Source organism: Galleria mellonella, unplaced genomic scaffold (assembly GCF_026898425.1).
Source record: "Galleria mellonella isolate WM207_F2 unplaced genomic scaffold, CSIRO_AGI_GalMel_v1 utg99, whole genome shotgun sequence".
NCBI lineage: Eukaryota > Metazoa > Arthropoda > Insecta > Lepidoptera > Pyralidae > Galleria > Galleria mellonella.
The window spans coordinates 4,715,080-4,725,096 of NW_026442184.1; positions in this window are offsets into that span (position 1 = coordinate 4,715,080).

The window sequence follows — 10,017 nt, forward strand, 5'->3', positions numbered from 1 at the left end:
AAAATAAACCCACAATCGATATGAGAACATCCTTCTTTTTGAAGTCGTAATTGAAAAACACGACTGCTTTGCCAAAAACGAAAGAATACAATATAAAGCCAGAAAGAATAATACATTCGAATCTGTTCAAGCTAAGTTAGAAGTTATAGTGGAATAAAGAGACTCACATAAAAGAATTCTAAAAACACTGCATTTGTTTTTTCATATGATATTATAACACAAGCATTGTGATTGCTAGTTACGAATATAATTATACAGCGTCACGCTGTTAGAGCATCCCTTCTGTTAAAGAAACGTAACCAGGCCAATGGCAGATTTCATATGCTCACGGGTACATGCGCACGATTTTAAATGCGATTTAATGCCGGATACTCCATACATATCAGTTAATTGCTTTATGAACGCAGACGGGTTTTTAAAGGATGAAAATGCAATGGTAACCCTAACTACTAAATGTTGGCGTTAGAGGGTGAATAGGGATCAGATGGCTGAGTTAAGTTCAGGCGGTGGAGCGCAGGGGGGAGTAATGTTACGAGATGTATTGAACCCGGCGTGGGCGATATCGAAATGGGCGATGGCTTTTTTAGAAATCCAATATATAAATATCAGATTCGGTAGACACACGGCGTGGGTGATATTGAACCCGGTGTGGGTGGGTGATATCGAAATGGGTGATGATCTTTTTTGTCTTTTTTTTTTTAATTCTATTATGCTATTTTTTTTAATAGGTGTAAATGAAATTGTAAACCCCCACTGCGCTCTCGATATGCATAGGGTACCAGGGAATACCCTCCTAATGCTCCTCAAATATTGCGTCTAAACTGCACCCACCATATACCCTCTTATATAGGCATTCCGTCACCCATATCCAATACCGAGGACGGGATGCCTTAAATACTGTACCGAAAACCATAAAAAAAAGTCCAGAAGAATCCAATAAATAGATATCGGATCGGTATCCACGTTAGCCATGCCTAGTTATAATGATTAAAATAGTTGTTATTGTACGGAGCAAAATCATAATTTATTAGCATACATACAATTAGTTACCTGTCTACAAAATCTTAGTTTATTTACTTTAGTTCCGGTCAACATTAGTTTCCATATGCGGTTGCGCAACACGACATAATAGTTCCCTTTATACTTTCAGCAGATAAGAAGACCAAGGCTGTGCCAATTACTTGTAACGAAGTATATAATATATTATTTTAATATCGAATGTAAATAAATTGTCACTGTCTAGTTTAATCGGTAACAATCCAACTTCCTGACACGTTTACACTTCCCCCTTTACTTCCGAGACGTGAGATTTCCGATTGTCGATTAAACAAAATGTGAAATATGTGACAATATGGCATAAATAATATTATGGCATAATACCGAATATGAGTGTATCGTGCTTATCTTTATAAGGTTCCGTATATGTATTTTTTTATATTAAATTTAAGTGCGATTGACCATTATCTAGTCGAATCATGCAAACAATGCCTATTTACTTTAACCTTGAAAGACTATTTTTTTTATTGACATATTATTAAAAAAAAAATATTCAAAATGAGGAACTAACACTATGTTTTTTTTTTAATGGGTGATAATGGAATGATAAACCTGCTTGCGCTATTGATATTTGCTGGCGGGGCACCAGTGAGGGATGATAGGTGACGATGAAAGTAGGTCAGTTAGCCCATCGTGATGAATTTCACTAGAATTAACCACGATGGTTTCCAGGGGGAACCGCGTGGTAACACTATATGTTAGCATTTTCTTCCAATCAACCTTTGGAAAAAAAAACATGTAATTATGCGGTGAATAATATTGAATATTGTTGTGTGTAAAATTGTAACAGATCATGGTTTTTCACAAGAAGTAACGATTAATCTGAGTAGCAATTGTTAGTTATATAAAGATTTATATTGTGATTACATTTGTAGTGATTTGTATGGAAATCTGAGTTTCCGAAACTACCTGCTAGAGGCGCTCCTAAGTTATGATTACACATTTTATTTCTATCGAAGGAAACACTAACGATGTAACGTAAATATGCGTTGAAGTGACGTTAGAGATTTAGAACAGATTTTGTTGATAATTTCAAATTAAAGGGCCCGTATTGATCCTACAGCGATTAATTTTATCATTATAAATTATAAATTTTATAGCTGTATAAAGATTTATGCTGTGACTGCGTTCATAGTGATTTGTATAGAAATTTGAGTTTTCGAAACTACCCGCTAGGGGCGCTGCTAGGTTTTTTTTTGAAGGGTGAAAATGGTATGGTAACCTCACCTGCGCTAACGGGATACGCTGGCGGAGCACCAGTGAAGGGTGATTGATGTGAATGAAAACAGGCCAGTTAGCCCATCATGATGAATTCATCAGGAATTAACCATGATAGTTTCATAGCAGAATGTATGGTATCCAGACAAACTCCTGTGGTTTGTTTGTTAATTTTTTTTTATAGTGAAATTAAATAAATAAATCTATTATGTATTTGTTAATTAATTGTTAAGTCAATATAATATTGAAATAACGTGTTAACGAGCATGTATTTATTTTGTTTTAGATTAGATATACAATTTATTTTATAAATAAATAGTTAATCCCATTAGCGCCATCTATTGTACATTCGAGAAATAAGTAGTAAATAAGCATTGCATATTTAATAGCAATAGCTTACATATCAGAAAGTACATTGGAAGCGTTTGCCGACTTTATTTCGTACTTTATCGCTAGATGGTACAATGTTACTGTTTATTGTTAAACTCTGATATAAAAGTAAAATAATAAATACTTATTTAATAAAAATAAGTATTTATTATTAGAAATTTAGGCTCAGGAGGGTGTGATGACATGTCGTGATGTAATAAGAAAAAAAAGTCACTTTACCATTACCAATAGAAAGGAGGGGATGGCAAATAAAGAAAACTAACAGCCACACTTAATTTCTTTCCGTACTTTGACTATCTTATCACTGCCAACTACGAGACACTCAGATTTAGACATCGTTATTTATAAATTCACAAATGAAAAAGAATTCATCAATAAATTTTAATCATCACCTATTTCTTACATACTTCACCGGTACCTAACCAATGTATATTGGGGGGAAAAGAGATTGTTAGTAATGGGGATTAGCAACCTTATTCATTTGTGAATTTGCCGTGTAGGGCTTCATCTTGCTTCATCTTCACTTATCATTCCTCACTGGTGCCCCGCCAGTGTATACAATAGCGCAGGCGCGGTAACCATTCCGTTATCATCCATTAAAAAAAAGGTAGTGGATACTGATAGCACAGGCAGAATTGGCATTCCCTTTACATCTCATCAAAAAAAGCTAATCCAATAGTGCAGGCGAGGTTACTATCCCATTTTCTACAATAAAATAAAACTGTTAATGGAAAAAAGACACTCTGCTTTTTTCTACTCTTGTATTTTTAATTACATATTTTATAACTAAAATACGTGTCGGTGTAATCTATCCTTTTCTAGAGAATTTTCTAATTATAAAAGGATTTGAGGACCTTTACCTCTTATAATTACAAAGTTTGAAAATAGATTTTAATTAAAATTTAATAAAATTATCGAACCCTTCCTTATATGTAACTATATATACCTACTATCAAATTTAAACATTACTTACGATCAGGTGTAAAATTTAAATTGAATCATAACTATCTTTATATAGAGTTTAAAATATAATGAGAAAGATACAGAGTACTACTACAAATATAATTAAAAATGTACATAAAATAAAATAAGAATAGGTTCACACGAGCATCCATCATTGTAACCCCGATCCCTTGGGGTAAAATGGATCACGCATATTATTGTATTAAGCCGCACTTGTGTGTTCGCCCCTGAGGATTAGTGAACTTGGGGTGATGTTGGGTGTTACAAAAATATGCAACATTTGCACTGTGTAATCAGACTCTACGAGTTTCTAATAGTTTTCACATCTGCACTACTTTATAATAGTAATAATAATAATGAAAGGGCGTTGATATAAAATAAAGTAATTATTTATTGGATTTCTTATATAAAATAGATACTAACTTTGTTTTTAAAATTCTTTTTTGATAATTTCTCCCTAACAGTGATTCACAAAAGATGTACACAGCATAAAAATAAAAATTAAAACTTGGACTACCATAGAGGTTCCTCTGTATTTTTTTGATGCGGACCTCTTAAAATTACTATTAAAAATTTACTGTAAGTAGATTAAAACTGAAAATATTATATGTATTATACTCGTTTTTATGAAATATATCTCTTATATTAGTTTGACGAGTCGATAATTTATATATTATATATATATTAATAACCATTAATTATTATTTTTTATAATACTTATAATGGCAAACACAGCGACGGTTCCAATTTTTTGCCATTCATGGTTGTTTGCCATTCTCAATATTATTAACATAAGCGTTAACGTTGACGGACCCGACGAAAAATGGCATCCATCGCCTATAAAATACATTGCGATACCTATTCCCTATACCCTTCTTGCGTTGTCATTCCAGTGAATTATAAACAATTTCTGCGAAATATTATCGAATACTTAATATTATTTTTTTTTAAATCAACTGTTTTACACACACCAAGACCATAGTCTAAAGAACAATGAATAAAAATGAGGTAACCACTTTTTGTTCTATACCCAGGAATTTTATGAACAAAGTTGTGCACAACGGCTCAAGTTTCGATGAACGGCCGCACCACCGCTCGAAGCTGGCAGTTCACGTAGTACAGCTTATATTCTGATTAATGTCTAGTATTTGCATACTGGAGCTATTTATTTCTGTTTCTTTTGGATAAATCCTACTGTAAAAGAAATATATAAAGAAAGTTTGCAAAGATGTTTGTTACTCTATCACACTGAAACGGCTAAATGGATTCGAATGAATTTGTTACGCAAATAAACCATTTTCTAGATTAACACATAGAATATTCTTTTTATTTTGATTTTCTCAGGTATTTATTATTTATTTAATATTGGGAGATGAGCTTTTTTTTGAGTAGATAGGCCTATAACACTGTGACCTCTGTGATTTTTTGTGCTCGCCCTTTTTTTAAAGTTCACTGCGGATTCCTGCCAATGATAATTTAAGATGTTCTTAGCAGCGATGTTAGCAGGATGTAGTATTTTTCAGTTTAAACCATAGGCGTATTCAACATCGGGGTTAGGGCGAGCCGTGCTCACCCCAGGACTAGAAGCGGAGTTTTTAACTTTTTTTTTATAGTCAAAGACATTTATTTCTAAGAGTACGAATGGGTTTCTTTTAAGGAGCTAGGCTCCCACTGGAAAATAATTCTAAATACATTAATAGATAAAGCCTTGAAATATATATAGTTTTCGTAACGCACAAATCATCAAACTTATTATATACTCGTATTACTATATAGTAATGACAGTTGGAAAGGTAATAAAAACAAGATATGCACACCACTATATGTCTACTATATGTATACCTCTGATATTGTAGTCAATAACCCTATTGGCTACTGCGAGGTACGGCCCATAAATATTACAATTCTATTAGCCGTGTGGTCATACATAGAATGGGTCAGCCCTTCCTTCCTCGAGTGTGTTGTAAAAGTCGTCTAAAAGAATTTAATGGTACAGGAATGGGCAGCAGCGTACTTTTTACAATGTCATCTAAGCCTTTTTGAGGTTGCCAATCCGCCAGTCAAGCGTCGCGGCTACTGACAACAAACACTCAAATATTTCCTCTCACTAATATTACTATATTTATTTATTTATTTATTTACACTTTATTGCACCAAGTATATAGTAAATATTAATGAGAATGACAGTATCGGCAATCTCTTCCAGACAACCTTTGGGTAGAGGACATGAGAAAAAGACAAAAAACTATTATATAAATATTATCATATACAAACATATATAGATACATACATACATATATACACATACATATATAATATATACACAATTAAATATATGTATACATATATATATATATATATATATATATATATATATATATATATATATATATATGATTTAACAGAGGTTTTGAAGTATATTTTAGTGAGTTCCATAGACGAACTGCCTGAACAGTAAAGGATCTAGAATAAAAGGAAGAAGAATGAGTGGGAAATTTAAGTCGGAGGTTATTGACACTGCGTAAAGTATGATCATTATTGAGAAACAAGAATCGGTCTTTTAGATAATCAGGAGCAGCAGGATTAAAAAGGATTGTGTAAAGAAGAGACAGGATATGCAGATTACGACGAAAACGGATAGAGAGCCACTTGAGTTGAGTACGAAATTGAGAAATGTGATCATATTTGCGAAGACCAAATATGAAGCGGATACATAAATTTTGGAGACGCTCATACTTGTTTAATTGTGTGTTAAATAACATGAGTCGGCATAATCAAGAATGGGTAGGAGTAAGGTGTGTGCGAGCGCAATTTTGGTGTTAACTGGGAGGAAATTACGTAGTCTATTTAAGGCAAAAGTTGCAGCAAACATTTTTTTACTGACCTCCGAGATTTGTGGAGACCATGACAAAGTGTTATCAAAAATAATGCCAAGATTTTTTACTTTTTTCTGGTAATCTATTAACCCCATCAAAAACCACAGGCGGAAGACTGGTCATGGGACTCCCAATAATAATGGCTTGTGTCTTTAAGGGGTTTATAACAAGACCATGAGATTTACTCCAGGCAGATATACGTTCCAGATCGGCGTTAACAGTAGATATTGCTAAAGAGATATCAACCAGAGGGGCTAAAGAGTAAATCTGTAAATCATCTGCATAAAGGTGGTAGGAAGATTGAAGTTTCGAAGTGATAGTGCTAATAAATAAGGCAAATAGAAGAGGAGATAAGACGCCACCCTGCGGCACTGACGTATGGCACCAAGAAGATAAAACGTCATCAATGCGAATACGTTGCCGACGTCCAAACAGGTAACTACGAAACCAGTCAATTGCCGTTGGAGATATGTTGAGAGAGTTTAGCAATCCTAACAAAATATCAAAATCAACAGTATTAAAGGCATTGCTAAAGTCCAATAATGTTAAGACCGTTAATTGAGAATTCTCCATGCCAAAACGGATATCGTCAGAAATTTTAATAAGAGCAGTAGTCGTACTATGACCAGGACGGAATCCAGATTGAAGAGGATTTTAGAGATTGTTTATTACATACATAGTAATATTTTTAAATATTCATCTTATCTTCTTTTTTTAAGTTCTGCATGCTGACGTAGGTACAATACTAAAGGCACAACTAATATTTTAATACTATACTAGCTAAAGGTTCGTTGTAGTCAGATTGATCCCAAAAGAAACATTACTGTACCGTGCTGAGAAACAGGAATTGCTTAACATTTTCGGTCTAAATTATTTGCAGTGCTCGTTTATGGATGCTCTACAGCGTTCCATTTTTCCACTGTTTTTTTACTAACAAAATACATTTTAGTAAAAGTTGAGGGAGAGAGCTTTTTCTTGGAGTGCTTTACAAATTCATTCATTCTAGGTCATCGGTTTTCGGGTTGGTAACATCAATTGTAAGAAGGTATTAAGGATAGGTATATACGTTACTTTTACAGTAACATATATATTCTGTAAGTACTTACCTAGATAAGTAAGTACAACATACCGAAAATAGATATATTTAGTGTACATGTATATGTAGATATACTATATATGAATAATATATATAAAAGCAGTTACTTTAATCGTGACAAATAATACTTATAGAAGATCCGCTTTCGTTCTAAATCAAATATTTTAATTCAATTAAGATATGTCTTTTTTTAATAGATGAGAATGGAATGGTAACCCCACCTGCTCCATCGATATACGTTGACGGAGCACCAGTGAGAGATGACAGATGAGAGTGAAAGTAGGTCCAGGCACCATCGTGACGAATTCCATAAGAATTAACTACGTCGGTTTCCAGAGGGACCCGCGTGTAGGCCGTCTTGATAGGGAATATTGCTAGCAATGAAGATGTTACACCCCATTACTAACAATCCTTTCTCCCCCTCCCACAATAAATATATGTCGTAGAAAATTTACATTAAAAATATTTAAATTTGGAACGAAAGCGGGATTTTGTTCCGCTAAGAGAAAATGACGTTTCCAATCATTACATAATTACCGATAAACCGGTAAACACTGTCGATTGTAAGAATAATAATTAAAAACATAGCTGAAAAATAGATGAATAAAGAATCTCTCCTTTTAGAAGTCATTTAAAAGTAGTAATATCTAATTTTTCTACAAAATAAAAGAGACCTTTTTGTCTCGGGACAAAACAAATTCGTTCTATATTCCTTCTTTGTTCATTGTAGCAAGAAACAAAGAATAGTACCGGGGTCTCGTGTGACTTTTATTTTATTTTGTATATGTATACATATATAGATCTTGGAGACAGGCGTGTCAGATATGTATGTATGTATATATGTCTTCTGTAAAAACTGCCTTAAGATCATATGTTTAGCGGTAGAAGTAGAAGAATGATGACCACGATACAACTTGTATATTTTTTTAAAGCTGTAATTATGATAATAAAATATTATTTAATTTATAAAAAAACTGGCTATAGCTACTATGTGCCTCGGCTTTGTGTGAATGCAAATTATACATCTAAACCTCCCGTAAAAAATATTCAAATTATGAAACTGGTAACAAAATCTGTTATTTTTTTTTTTATGAATGAATATGGAATGGTAATCCCGCCTCCGCTATCGATATACTCTGGCGGGGTACCAGTGAGAGATGATATGTAAGTGAGAATGAAAGCAGGTTAGATGGGTCATCATGACTACTAAATTCGACTAGAATTCATCATGATGGTTACTAGTGAGAACCGCGTGGGGGTCGACCTGATAGGATACATGTTTTATACGAGAAGTGAATTAACGTGATCATTTAGATAAATTATGATAATTTATTTGATTAATCTCGAGGTGTCCACCAGGTTTCAGTTGATGTAATGCCCGTCTTTTTATTAATTATTCCTCTCCATCCCAAGGTTGCCTGGAAGAGATCGTAATTTAGCGATAAGCTCGTCCACTGTTGCCTCTTTGCTTTTATGTAATAAATACATTATGTAATTAATTATTCATTTTGGGCATTGGAGGCATTGCAGGTGTGCTGCTGGCATTTTACAAAAGAATTTGCTCTTTTCTTGAAGGTTATGATGTCGTATCGGTTCAGAAATACTACTGCTGGAAGTTGATTCCAAAGAGTGGTTGTGTCTCTCTCAGTCCAGTGACTCGTCCAGATGGTTGGGATGAATCTTTATTTACTTACAGAGTGGTCTCATAGAAATTTTATCAAGATTGGTACAGTAGTTTAGTTTGGAAATTAAAATAACTGGTTTTGCGACTATCGAAGTCGGTTTTTTTGTGAAACACAATCTTAATATTATTGCTAGGTCAATATCTCGCTCACAGTTGCCTAGAGCGTCAAATGGGAGTTGATGGCGTGTGTCGATCAAATTACGCCTGTCAGATGGGAATGTCTGTTTGATTGCTTTCTTTTACGTTTTTGACTTAGACTGGTATTTTTATAATTTTTTTTTATACAAAAAAAAAGTGGCAAGAAAACTGACAGCCCACCTGATGGAAAGTAGTAACCGTCGCATATAGACACGAGCATGGACATAACATAGTACTGTTTCGCCTATGATACCCCCATGCGTTGCCATTCTTGAGGACTCAGGTGTTATTCCTTTGTACCTTGTAAATTCACTGCAATATAAACGAAACGTTTCTGCCCTTCAAACCGAAACATCGCCATGCAAACACAATTGCTTCACGGTAGAAACACGAAATGGGCAGAGGTGCCCAAGCAAACGACTTTTATACAAAATCTCTCTCTCTGGTAAAATAATAATAACAATACCTGTCAATACAGTACCTGTGTTAATCTAAGATTTGTGTATTAATTTGCATTCAGTAACAAATATTTACCAGATATTTTTAATTTACCAGAGGGAGACTTTGTACAAAAGTCGATTGCTTGTGTACCTCTG